The sequence below is a fragment of the Heptranchias perlo genome, unplaced genomic scaffold (assembly GCF_035084215.1).
Source record: "Heptranchias perlo isolate sHepPer1 unplaced genomic scaffold, sHepPer1.hap1 HAP1_SCAFFOLD_52, whole genome shotgun sequence".
Taxonomy (NCBI): Eukaryota; Metazoa; Chordata; class Chondrichthyes; order Hexanchiformes; family Hexanchidae; genus Heptranchias; species Heptranchias perlo.
This window is the reverse complement of record NW_027139537.1, coordinates 3,176,218-3,190,113: the sequence shown is the minus strand read 5'-3', so window position 1 is coordinate 3,190,113 and position 13,896 is coordinate 3,176,218.

Sequence of the window (13,896 nt, the reverse complement as noted above, 5' to 3'; positions counted from 1 at the left end):
AGATAACGGTGATAGGGTGGGAAGAGAAGCTTCTCCTGGCTCTGATCAGATAGGGGAGTGGAACCAAGTGAGGGGAGTCCCAGCAAAAGGGGCCAGTTTCCGATGAATGAGATGCTGACGGGTGGGTTGTCTGCAGGTATGGAAATGGGGAGGGATTTAAACCCAAGGATGAGAATTTTAAATTTAATGAATATGTAACTGGGAGCCAGTGAGGGTCAGTGAGTCCGAGCAGGACCTGGTGCTGGTTGGACACGGACAAGACTTTTGGACGAGCTCACGTTTATGGAAGGTGGAGGTTGGGTGGCCGGTCAGGAGTGCATTGGAGGAATGGAGTCTGGAGGGGACAGAGGCATTGATGAGGGTTTCAATGGCAATGGGCTGAGGAAGGAATGGAGGCGGGTGAGGGAATTACGGGGCCTTTGTGATGGAGGTCAAAAAGGGTCATGAGCTCAGCTCGGTTTTACACGGGACCAATTTTACTGGAGCCGTTAACCAATGTAGAATAAACGGGTAAACATCTGCAGTAAAATAGCGGAGAGGGGAATGTCAATGGGACACGTTCAGTGTCCGTCCCCTAATATCACCCACAGTCATTTCTCGGCTGCAATTCTCAACCTGCCCTTTAACTGTCCTCGTATCAGAGACTCAAAATTCATATTTTAACTGGGAAACTGCAGGAACAGAGTGAAACGGGTCTGCTTGTGTCCCTGGATTCAGTGCACATTGCGCAGACATCTGTCTAAATTATAAATGAAACACCAGGAGTGAACATGGTCAATATAGTTATATAAAAGCTGTAAATGAAGCCGTTTATTATTATTGGATCAGTCCTGTATGAGAACAGATTGAAGCTTTATTCCTGAGAGAGGTCTGATTAAGTAATATCGTGGACTTAGAGATTTTTGTGTTTTATTCACCACATTATTTACAGCGGAGTCAAAGCTGCTGATATAATGTGTTTGTTAAACTGACTGTAACTAATAGCAATGATCAGGAGTATAACCGTGTCAGTGGAGACTTATCCCCTGTATAAATCAGGGCTTGTTGGATTGGATCAGCTCAGAGTGTCTGCCGAAGCTGTGGTTTCCAGGCCAACAGAAGTCAGTGCTTCTCACAGAAATGGGATATCCAGTAATATTTCTGGTACAAGATATTTATTTTCCTGTTCTTGCAGCGGTTGGAGTTCCAGGTAAGCCGTTATCTCAGCTGTTAATGACGTAAATCAGAGTTGACTCCGCTGCTGTACTTGGTACATGATTTTTTTCTCCTACCATGTTCAACACAGTCACCTGTTCTATCGGTTGAATGATGGAATATGTTAAGTCTCTGCACTTTCGGTCTTGTCAGAGCTGCATTATATCCATAATGACCCTTTTATATCCAACCCTGGCATTGTTACTGGATTATTCTCTGTACTGAATGTTGTGTTGAATAATGGTATGTCCTTAGCTTCCAAATGTTCGATCTTGTAGGAGTTACATTATATCTGTAATGACTTTATATATACAAAGCTGACATTGTTACTGGATTATTCTCTGTACTGAATGTATTGCAATCAGGTGTTTGGGCTAAGAGTTGGTTTCAGACCATCAGGAGCTGTTAACAGTTTCTTGTGGAACTAACCTGTCCTGGAATATGTTTTCATCAATGTGTTTTCAGTGATTAATAATGAGACAGCTCACGGTCTCAGTGTTACAAGGAGGCAGTGCAGTGTCCTCCCTCCCCAATAACATGCTTCAATTCAACTGAGATTTCAATGTATTTATTGGTGATCACTGTTATGAAATATTATTTCATTATGTGTGTATCTGACGCCGCTTCAGATGTTTGGTTACTGATCTGAATTTACTGCTGACTCTTTCACATCTCCTTCTCTGCTTCACTGTGGATGAATTCACTGACTGTCACTGGACTTCACTGTTAAATGAAAAGTGTGGTTGTTATGTTATCTCAATTTGCACCGTATCTGTTGGAATCAGGAGCCCTTCTCTGTATCTGTCGATTATCCGTGTGATTTTGGCGTTTTGTTAATTGAACAATCCCGCCATCTATCACTTTACTTTATAATTACAGGAGAAGGAATCTCAATTATTGTGAGATCTGCCTGGGAGAGGCATTCGATTCTGTTTATTCCATGATTTGAAGATGAAGTGAACAGTGTCGGTGAACAGGTGGAGAATTGGGTGATCTGTAGAAACATTAAACTATTCCACAGAGGCTTCACTATTTAACAAAATGAGACTGAGAATAGGATCGGTGGAACACGGGGCTGGTGAACAGAATGCAGGCAAAGGATGATAGGATTTAATCGGATATGAAAATGGACTTGAGAAAGAGAGTAGAGTGCGTGATAGAGAGGGCGACTGAGAGGGAAAGCGAGAGGCTGTGGTGTGAATAATTCATCAGAATGAACTGCTGAAACTTCCAGTACAATTAAATATAGAAAATGTGATTTGAAGCTGTTATTATGATGTGGTCATATTGGGTGAGTTTTTATTGTGGGACTCGCTCCTCATGTTTATATCCCTGTCAGGTCTTCAGTCTGTTTTTGTGAATGTTCTTTGTTTTCCAACTTAACACTAAACATAATTAAAATTTGCTGAAAAAAATATAATCAGAAATGTCTTGATCGGAATGACGAAATATAATTACAATTTACTTGAAGAGTAGAATTAGCAATTTATTTATCGTGATGAATTATGAGGATTCTGTGTTTTAGAAGCTCGGCTGAATTCAATAAACAACAAGTTTGATATAATTAATACCCAACAAAGGTTGCCTGACATCAATAACCACAGAAATTAACTGTTGAATGCATTAGTTGGATTGTGTTCTTGGGACCTAGAGATTAGATTTCCTCTCACACTCTGCTGCTTTCTCGCCCTGTAATTCACAGCCTCTCCTCTCACTGCTTTGAATCCTCTGTCTCTTCTTCCCTTACTTCAGTTCGTGCAAGTTCCCAAATTATCTGCTCCTAACTCCCCTCCAGCTCTGACATGTCCTTTTCCTTGTCTACCTCCCAATGTGTCTCACTGGGACGGTCCTCAGCCGCCTTTCCCGTTTAGTGCCAGCCCCTGTCAGCTCTCTTAAACCAGAGCAACAAACTAAATGTACCTCTCTTTGTCCCCTCACCTTCCTGACCCTTCCCTCTCTTTCCCGTCAGTCTGGAGCCCAAATCCGGCTTTAATCCGCTGGATTCCCGGTGTGTAAAACCCCTTCTCCCTTCTCCACCCGCACTGCGCCCTCACTCAGCCCTTCCAGTGGATCCAGCGCTCACTTCATTCACTTTCTGTATCAATCTCCCAATTCATTATTGATCATTGTGTTTAAAAATATCTCTCTTCCCGAAAGCGCTGCCCAGGTCAATCAATCACTTTCCACCCTTCGATGCAGCAACAAAGCTGGAAATTTCACCTCAGATCCTCTCAATCTGCTGCTTTGGCGCCAGCTTTGAGCAGTAATTTCTCAGCTTCCTTTTCTCTTACAGTTAACTTGGTGGCGATTGTGATCCTGTCCCGAGGAAAGTGCGGTCTCTCCAAATGTATCAGTCGCTACCTGGTGGGAATGGCAGTGGCAGATCTCCTGGTCGTTATCATTGGTGTGATATTGAATTGGATTGGTGCGATTTATTTCCCAGGTTCATTCCTGTTCATTACTCCCGTGTGTAGTTTTATTGCCTCCTTGAGTGAAGCAGCCACGGGGGTTTCTGTCTGGTTCACAGTCGCTTTCACCTTTGATCGATTTGTGGCCATTTGTTGTGAGAAGCTGAAAACTAAATATTGCACCGAGAGAACGGCGGCTGTGGTTCTGGGAACAGTGAGTGTGCTGGGCTGTTTAGAAAGTGTCCCCTGGTACTTTATATATGAACCTTGCTATATAATTGATAATATTCCCTGGTTTTGTGTGACTAAACCGAGGTTCAGTACTTCCCCCGCATGGGCCGCATTTGACATCTTTCACCTCATTTTAACCCCTTGTGTCCCGTTCTGTCTGATTTTGCTGCTCAATGTACTGACGGTCAGGCGTATTTTAATGTCCAGTCGAGTCCGCAGGGGACTCCGGGGCCGCAGCAATGGAGAGAATCAGAGTGATCCAGAGATGGAGAACCGAAAGAAATCCATCATTTTACTCTTCAGTATATCGGGCAGTTTTATACTGTTGTGGCTGACACGGGTTGTATTTTACATTTATCTGCGAATTGCAGACATTTGGTCTTATTACTCCACCGCTGACCCTGGTTATATCACACAACAGACAGCAGGAATGCTGCAGCTTCTCAGTTCCTGCACAAACACGTGTATTTATGTCCTGACCCAGACTAAATTCAGAGAGGAGCTGAAGAACGCGGTGAAATACCCAATAAATCTAATTGTTAAATTAGTGAAATCATAGAAAAAGCTGAAGGGTTTCAAGCACTGGAACTAAATCCCATTTCATACTCCATCCCCTACACTTCCCAGGGGACGGAAAGTACATTTTATATTAACAGCACAGAGACATTAAATGATCTGAAATATGGTTCTGATGTTATATTTTATTGAAAATCTGACCAATTGAGGCAGGATTTATTCTGCAGACGACACATGCATTTTGCTCGAAATTGCAGTCCTAAAGAGCCGAGCTGGACTTCAACTAAATGGTGATCCAGCAAAATGTGCAAAGCTGGGAGTCAAAGTAGCTGCTTTGGGCCAGATCAGAATGGGTGCAGGGGGAGAGAGGGAGAGAGAGGGGGAGAGGGGGAGGGAGAGAAGGAGCGAGAGAGAGAAATTCATAGAGTTTGAGAAAGAGGGAGAGAGATTGAGAGAGGCCGAAATACAGAGAGGGAGAGAGAGAGGGGAGAGTGACTGACATAGAGACAGAGAGGAACTTACAGCGATAAAGAGTGTGAGAGAGCGAGATAGTGATATAAAGAGCGAGGGAGAGACAGAAAGTGAGAGCGAGAAAGAGAGAGAGAGAGGCAAAGAGTGACACAGGGAGAGCGTGAGAGAGATCAGAGAGAAAGACAGGGAGATATTGGGACAGAGAGAGTAAGAAAGGCAGAAAGACAAGGAGGGAGACAGAGAAAGACAGAAGGAGAGAGAGATGGAGAGAGGAGTGGACAGAGTCAGAGAACACAGGGCAAAATAAATATAATGATTAAATAGCGCAGAAAATTAAAACAGGTTCACATAAAGGCGAGAGGGTCTGTGACAAAGAGAGAGAGAGATGGAAACAAAGAGGGGTAGAGACAGGGGTACACAGAGCTGGAGATAAATAAAGTGAGTTTGTTTGACAGGAGAGAAAAAATAAAGAGAGAAAGAAAGTGAAAGAAAGCATATATATATATATATATGTATATAATGAGAGAGAGCAAGCAGACATGGATGGAACGAGAGAGAGAGACTGACAACGAATTACAAATTGATGGAAGTAGAAGTGGAAATAACAAGATAGAATAGCACACAGAAAATAAATAGAGACAAACGACATAAACAGATAACAGACATATTGAAAGACGGACAAAAACAAACTGTGTCATCAGCCTGGAGTGTGTGAGAGTGCTGACCAGCAGAACAGCAGCAGATGTAGCAGGCCAGACAGTTCATGTTTGTTCTGGGGTAACACTCGTGTGGATTTAATTTTGACATTTCTAAAGGTGATGCCTGGAGGCTGCACAATAAAATCACTCAGTCTTGTGAACCTGACCCTGACCATTACTTACTGCAGGAGTTTCCCAGCTGCTCTGTGCAGTAAACATTCATCTGATGAACGAAAACCTGAGATTAAATCCGCTTCAGTATGTCTGAAGGAAAAGGACGATTAAAAGGAGGAAGGGCTGTTGAAAGATTGTTAATGACACATTGTAAAAAACCACACAGCCGAGGATAGATCACCATAGCAACAAGAACGATTCCAGGGGGGCGAGAGATCGTTTGAACTCCTGCCGAATTAACTTGGTTACGTTGTGGACACTGAGAGAAAACAAGTGAAGTGTCAATCAATCGTGGGTTGTATTTGGAGGAACCTATTGTTGAGAAGCCATTGTCCCAGAGGTGTGATTCTCTGTAAAAACGGTCTTAAAAATCTGGGCAGAAGTTGAGTGGGGAGAGACGCAGATCCACCATAACTGGTCCAAGCTCACCTTTCGCTTCCTGACAGCACCACCTCACCTTGAATCTTCCTGACTGCTCGCTACCTCCCAGCTTGATGCCTCGATGCAGGTTTACAGATTGCCTGTGAAGCAGATGACCTGTCCACCAGAGAAAGTTACACTGCACTACAACGGTATCCATCAAAATACCTGGAATCTTCTCGGCAAGTCTAAAACTTTCGTTATAGGCTTAGTCTAAGATAAACATTTGATTTCCAAACGGTTATGCATTTTGAGAATTGAGAATGTGTTGTTTAATTTTTGCTAATGCAATTCTAAATCGGGCATAAAACCAAGATGAAGTTTAAATTCTAATGTCATTTTTTTCTATTGAATGAATAATACTTGTTTTCTCTGTAAAGCCATGGTTTGTGCCTGAAGTTTGTTTAGGATAAAGAGCTCATTAAGTTAAATGTAAAACTAAACCTTGTGGAGATAAAAAGGCATTGCTCCAAATTAAAGTGTAAAATCACTTTCCGTCTTTTTGCTCCTCCATCTGTACCATGTGTAACTTTCCCAGTGAGCTGCTGAATTCTGTGACAAATAATATGTATTTTACTCCTTCTGCAGTGTTAATAAACTGGACAGGCTCCCGCAGCACTCTCCTGCTCTGTTACTGTTACACATGCAGTTATTCTTTCAGATTAAAGAAAAATATGAATAATGGAGAAAATAATTAAATCCCAGATCAGAACTACATTCAGATTGAGTCCAATTTTACTCTGATTTGTTGAATAGAAGCTAGAATTACATTCTCTACAAAAAATGGCTAATTGGACCTTTCCTCCGAATGTCTGGTCTATCCTTTTCTGTAACCATTAGGTCCAAATAACCAAATGTTAATCCATTTTTTTGCAGAAGTTCACATTTTGATGTTTAATTCCCTCACTGCACCGCTGTCTTTATGTTGAACACCAGCTAGTGTTAGTCTCACTCAGTTTGTATTTTTAACTAGAGTGCAACAGTGATTTTACAGGAAAAGCAAATTATCCCTCTCTGTGTCTCTCATCACAAGCTTCACCTTGCCCCTCAGGAAGATGTCCGCCTTTCGGGTGCCATTTTGTTTCAGGTTCATGGCGTTGAAGTTGTTGTTCATCGATTCATATTTTGATAGCAGGCACGGTGCAAGAGGAGTCCATTCAGCCCACCCTGCCTGTGCCAGCTCCTTGAAAGCGCGATCCAATTATTCCCATTTCCCGCTCTGCTTTTCCCCCAAAGCCCTCATGGATGCTTGTAATAGTAGTTTTGATAATACACACACACACACATATATATATATATATATATATTTATACAATTTGCTGTTGTAGGGGGTGGACATATGAGGAGAGGTTGAGTCGATTGGGACTCTACTCATTGGAGTTGAGAAGAATGAGAGGTGATCTTATTGAAACATATAAGATTGTGAAGGGGCTTGATCGGGTGGATGCGGTAAGGATGTTCCCAAAGATGGGTGAAACTAGAACTAGGGGGCATAATCTTAGAATAAGGGGCTGCTCTTTCAAAACTGAGATGAGGAGAAACTTCTTCACTCAGAGGGTAGTAGGTCTGTGGAATTTGCTGCCCAAGGAAGCTGTGGAAGCTACATCATAAAATAAATTTAAAACAGAAATAGACAGTTTCCTAGAAGTAAAGGGAATTAGGGGTTATGGGGAGCGGGCAGGAAATTGGACATGAATTTAGATTTGAGGTTGGGATCAGATCAGTCATGATCTTATTGAATGGTGGAGCAGGCTCGAGGGGCCGATTGGCCTACTCCTGCTTCTATTTCATATGTTCTTATATATATATATATATATATATATATATATATATATATATATATACATATATATATATATATATATATATAAGTTGTTGTTGTGGATAAAGCTGTTTCTCAATCTTTTACTCTTTCGATTCTTCTCCTTTATAAATTGGGCTTTGTTTCTGTGTAAATGAATGTTGCTGAGAGATTGTCCCTGTAACTGAGTGAGGGATCTTGCTGTATATTGGGTTTTAAAAAAATTGCTTTGGCTCTTTTATATGTCATGAATTTATTTGAAATCTTTGGCTGATTGGAAAAAGCCACAAACTGTAAGTTGATCACAAACTGCTGGAATTTTGTCCACTGCAAATTAAAACAAGAGAAAAGAGCAAAGGTAAAGTTCGTTCACCTTTGCAAACTGCAACATAAAGGGCGAAGTAGCAAAAAATGCCCAGGGTTTTTGTCCCCTGCTCCAGGAACAGAAGTGAAAATGAGCACAGGGGCAATTTGAATCTTGCAGCGAACATTAACCAAGGACAGGCAGACAGACCAGCACCTTTTAGGGGAGGGGGTGGGTGAGGGATTGAGTGGCAAAGCAGGAGAGAAAACCCTGCAAACTTGTATTAGAGAGAGAGAGAAGCAACATGTGCTCTTCAGTCTGCCCGAGTGTATTTCTGTTTCTCTCTGTCCCAGCTTTTCACTCTTTTCTTCAGATTCTCTGCTTTGTAACTTGGGATTTTTTTTTTGTCAGTGGTGTTTGCTGAGAGATTGCCTGCCTGTGTCATGGAATGAGTGAGTGACTGAGTGTGAATGTGTGTGTGTGAGTGAGTGTGAGGGAGCTCTGAGCTCTTGCTGTGCTTTTTTATTCGCTTGCTTTGTTTTTAATCCATTTTTAAAAATCAATTAAAAGATTTTTTTGTGGAAATGCTGTAACATGAAGTTGTGGAAAGAGAATTTTTGGGAGGAATTGGATTCCTTGGACAAGAAGCTTTCTCTCCACAGGGGACTGATCGAGGCCTTCACCACAGGCTCACGTGAATTGTGTCTGGGTCACTGTGGGATCACTGGGAGCACTGTGGGATCATGGGTTGCTATGGGATCACTGGGATACTGCAGGTTCACTGGGACATTGTGGGATGAATGCGACACTGTGGGATCAGTGGGACATTGTGGGATCAGTGGGACATTGTGGGATCAGTGGGACATTGTGGGATCATTGGCTTCCTGTGGCATCACTGGGACATTGTGGGATCAGTGGGACATTGTGGGATCATTGGCTTCCTGTGGCATCACTGGGATCAATTAGGAAGCATTGTGGCATTATCAGTGGGTGTGCAGCTGGATCACCGGGTCACTCTGTGTTCACTTTGGGATCAGTGGGTGCACTAGATCGCTGGGACACTGTGGATCAATGGGGCACTATCACTGGGTGCACTGTGGATCACTGGGACACTGTGGATCAATGGGGCACTGTGGATCAATGGGACACTATCACTGGGTGCACTGTGGATCACTGGGACACTGTAGATCAATGGGGCACCATCACTGGGTGCAGTGTGGAATCACTTAGTCACACTGTGGGGACTCGATGGGATACTTATTTACCCAGTTGGGCCGAATGGCCTGTTTCTGTGCCGTGCTGTATTCCATGTAATATATATATATAAAGATATGTACGGTGTTAAATTCGATAACCCCCGAATCCGGGCGCGATGGTCGATAAACCTCCACGTGATTAACCTGCACCCGGTCGTTGAGATGCAGACAGTCCGTGAGATTGGTGCTGCCTGGTGATTTATCGGATTCCTGCGAGCAGTCAGGCCTGACTGCGCTGTTCAGCGGCTTCTCACCAGCAGGGGGGCCCCCGATATTGCGTGAGTGGTTTGCACCTCTGAAAGGCAGGCTGCACCTCTCAACGGCAGCCTGAACTCACAAAGTCAAACATTTGATTCAGATACAAACCTCCGGGGTCATTTCTCCTCGTACAGTTTTGATTGGCAGCTTCTTTTGAATTAAACAGACCATTGCTTAAAATGACTGGCTCCCAGTCACTGTTTTGAAGGCATTTATCAGCCTGTCTTTTTCAAACTGGTGAGTCTGTTTGGAATCTCTGAGAATGTTAATCAAATCGACAGCTTCCATAGTTTGTGCGAAAAAGACAACAAAGAACCAGGATGTTCGAAAGTTCGGGCACAGTTTCGTATAGTATTTTGAATTATTTATTATTTTTTATTTTCCAATAATGATCTGGTTGAGCTTTACAGTAAAACTGTTGTCTTACTGCTACTATTCTGTTTATTCTCTTAATGTTTCATCAATTTGTTTGGCAGTTAAAGTCTAAAACAAGCTCCAGTGTAGTGTGAATCTGTCACGCTCTGAAGAGCAGGCACTATTCGGCACTGGATAGAACGAGTGGGCTGAGATAATCTGAAGGGGTTTCACTGTTCATTACCTGGAGCCCTTCAAGTGTTACATTGATATCAGGACAAGCGGAAACACTGAGACATTGAGAGTGAAGCCTCACCTCACAGAGGAGATGCTTTTTCAAGCTAAGAAATACTGCTGATTTTAAATCAGCAAAATTTCACTTCATTAAAGTAGACAAAAAGGCAAATATATCTCAAATGTCTCCATTATCTGAAAAACACGGATATTTTACTAATCGGGTAATAATGGTCTTGTTCAAACTGTACAAAATAAAAATCAATTGTGATCTTTTTAAAATAATGAACTGATTTAAAGCATTCTCCAACCAAACAAAAGCACCAAGCATTCCCAGGACAATGAGAGATTATGTGAGTGGGTAAAACTGTGGCAAATGGAGTTCAATGTCGGGAAATGTGAGGTCATCCACTTTGGATCTAAGAAAGTTAGATCAGAGAGTTTTCTAAATAGTGAGGAGCTCGAAACTGTGGGGGAGCAGAGAGATTTAGGGGTCCAAGTGCAGAGATGATTAAAAGCTAGTGGACATTTGCAAAAATAATTAACAAGGCTAATAGAATGTCGGCCTTTATTTCAAGAGGGCTGGAATATAAAGGGGTGGAAGTTATGTTCCAGCTGTACAGAGCTCTGGTTAGACCCCATCTGGAGGGCTGCATTCAGTTCTGGGCACTGACCCTCAGGAAGGATACATTGGCCTTGGAAGGGCTGCAGCACAGATGCAACAGAATGATAATGGGTCTAAAAGCGTTAAATTATGAGGACAGGTTGAATTATCAAGGCTAGTATTCCCCTGAATATAGAAGATTAAGGTGTGATTGAATTGAGGTGTTTAAGATGATGAAAGGAGTTGATAGGGTAGATAGAGAGAAACTACTTCCTCTGTTGGGGGAGTCCAGAACAAAGGGGCATAACCTTAAAATTAGAGCTCGGCCGCCCAGGGGTGATGGTAGGAAGTTCTTCTTCACAAAAGGGTAGTGGAAATCTGGAATTCTCTCCCACAAAAGTCTGTTGAGGCTGGGGTCAATCCGAAATTTCAAAACGGAGATTGATAGACTTTTGTTCCGCAAGGTTATTGAGGATCAAGGAACCAAGGCGGGTAGTTGGAGTTAAGATACAGATCAGCCATGATCTAATTGAATGGCAGAACAGGTTGAGGAGCTGAATTGTCCACTCCTGTTCCTGTGTAACAGGCTCGTGTGGCTGAATGGACTCCTCTTGTTCCTATGTAACATGCTCGAGGGGCTGAATGGACTCATCTTGTTCCTATGTAACATGCGTGAGGGGCTGAAAGGCTTCCAGATCCTGTATAACAGTATCGAAGGACTGAATGGCCTCCTTCTGTTCCAGTGCAACAAGCTCGAGGGGCTTAATGGCCGAGTCCTATTCCAGTGTAATAGGCTCGAGGTGCTGAATGGCCTTCAGTTCCCGTATAACATGCTCGAGGGGCTGAATGGCCTGCTGCTGTTCCTATGCAACAGGCTTGAGGGGCTGATTGGCCTCCAGGTCTGGTGTAATGGGCTCGGGGCTGAATGGCCTCCTCCTGTTGATATCTGACAGGCCTGAATGGTTGGTTGGCGTCTAGTTCCTGTATAACAGGCTCGAAGGGCTGAATAGCCTCCTCCTGTTCCTATGTCATAGGCTTGAGGGTCTGTCTGGCCTCCAGTTCCGTTGTAATGGGCTCGAGGGGCTGGATGGCCTTCAGTTCCCGTTAACACGCTCGAGGGGCAGAGTGGCCTCCTCCTGTTCCTATGTAACAGGATTGAGGGGCTGATTGGCCACCAGATCTGGTGCAAGGTGCTCCAGGGGCTGAATGGCCTCCTCCTTTTGCTACCTGACAGGGTTGAACGGTTGATTGGTGTCTAGTTCTTGTATAACAGGCTCGAAGGGCTGAATGGCCTTCAGTTCCTGTATAACAGGCTCGATGGGCTGAATGGCCTCTTCTTGATTCTATGTAACAGGCTTGAGGGGATGATCGGCCTTCAGTAACGATGAAACGGGCTTGATGGGCTGTATGGCCTCCTGCTTTCCCTGTGCAGCAGCCGTGAAGGACTTGCCGCCATTTTGTCCAAGATGGCCGCCGTACTGACAGCCATTTTGTCTAAAAATTAGAGCCGGACCTTTCAGGAGCAAGATTAGAAAACATTTCTACACACAAAGGGTCGTAGAAGTTTGAAACTCTCTTCTACAAACGGCAATTGATACTAGCTCAGTTGCTAAATTTAGATCTGAGATAGATAGCTTTTTGGCAATGAAAGGTATTAAGGGATATGGGCCAAAGGCGGGTATATGGAGTTAGATCACAGATCACCCATGATCTTCTCAAACGGCGGAGCAGGAACGAGGGGCTGAATGGCCTACTCCTGTCCCCATGTTCCTATGATATTATTTATATGGAATTCCGGCAGGCATTTGATAAGGTTCCACACATGAGACTATTGGCAAAAATGAAAACACATGGATCTTGAGGCAATGTATTGACATGGGTAGAGAATTGGTTCGGAGATGGGAGACAGAGAGTAGGGATAATGGGTACATACTCCAATTGGCAGGATGCGACTAGTGGTGTCCCCCAGGGATCTGTAACTGGGGTCTCAGCTTGTCACCATATTTATCAATGACTTAGATGAAGGAACAGAGAGTCGTATATCCAAGTTTGCTGATGACACTAAGTTGGGTGGTACAGTAAGTAGTGTGGATGCGAGTGAAAAGTTGCAAAGGGACATTGATAGATTAAGTGAGTGGGAGAAACTATGGCAGATGGAGTTCAATGTGGGGTAATCCAATTTGGACCGATGGTCAGGGTATTTACCAAATGGTAAGGAGCTCGGAACTGTGGAGAAGCAGAGAGAATTAAAGGTTCATTTACATAAATCAGTAAAAGCTAACGGACGGGTCCAAAAATAATTTAAAAGGCTAACGGACCGTTAGCCTTTATCTCAGGGGGCTGGAATATCAAGAAGTGGAAGTTATGTTCCAGTTATATAAAGCTCTGGTTGGACTGCGTCTGGAGTAACTGCGTTCAGTTTTGGACACTGCACCTCAGGAAGGATAGATTGGCCTTGGAGGGGTTGCAGAGCAGATTCACCAGAATGTTACCGGGGCTAAAAAGGTTGAATTATGAGGACAGGCTGCATAGATTGGGCTCGTCTTCCCTCGAGTATCGAAGATTGAGGGGCGGTCTGAGCGAGGTGTTTAACATGTTCAAATTATTCGATAGAATAGAGAGAGAGAATCAATTTCCTCTGGGGAATCAAGAACGAGGGGGACATAATCTTAAAATTAGAACCATGCTATTCAGGTTCGAAATCAGGAAGCACTTTTTTACACAAAGGGCAGTAGAAGTCTGGAACTCTGTCCCCCAAAAGGCTGTGAATGCTGGGGGTCAATTGAAGCTTTCAAGACTGAGATCGATAGATTTTTGTTGGGTAAGGGTATCGAGGGATAGCGAGCAAAGGCGGATAAATTGATTTGAGGTTCAGATCATCTCTGATCTAATTGAAGGGCGGAACAGGTTCAATGGGCTGAATGGCCTCCTCCTGTTCCCAATGGAAATGTTGAGAAAATGCTTTGTTGAGGC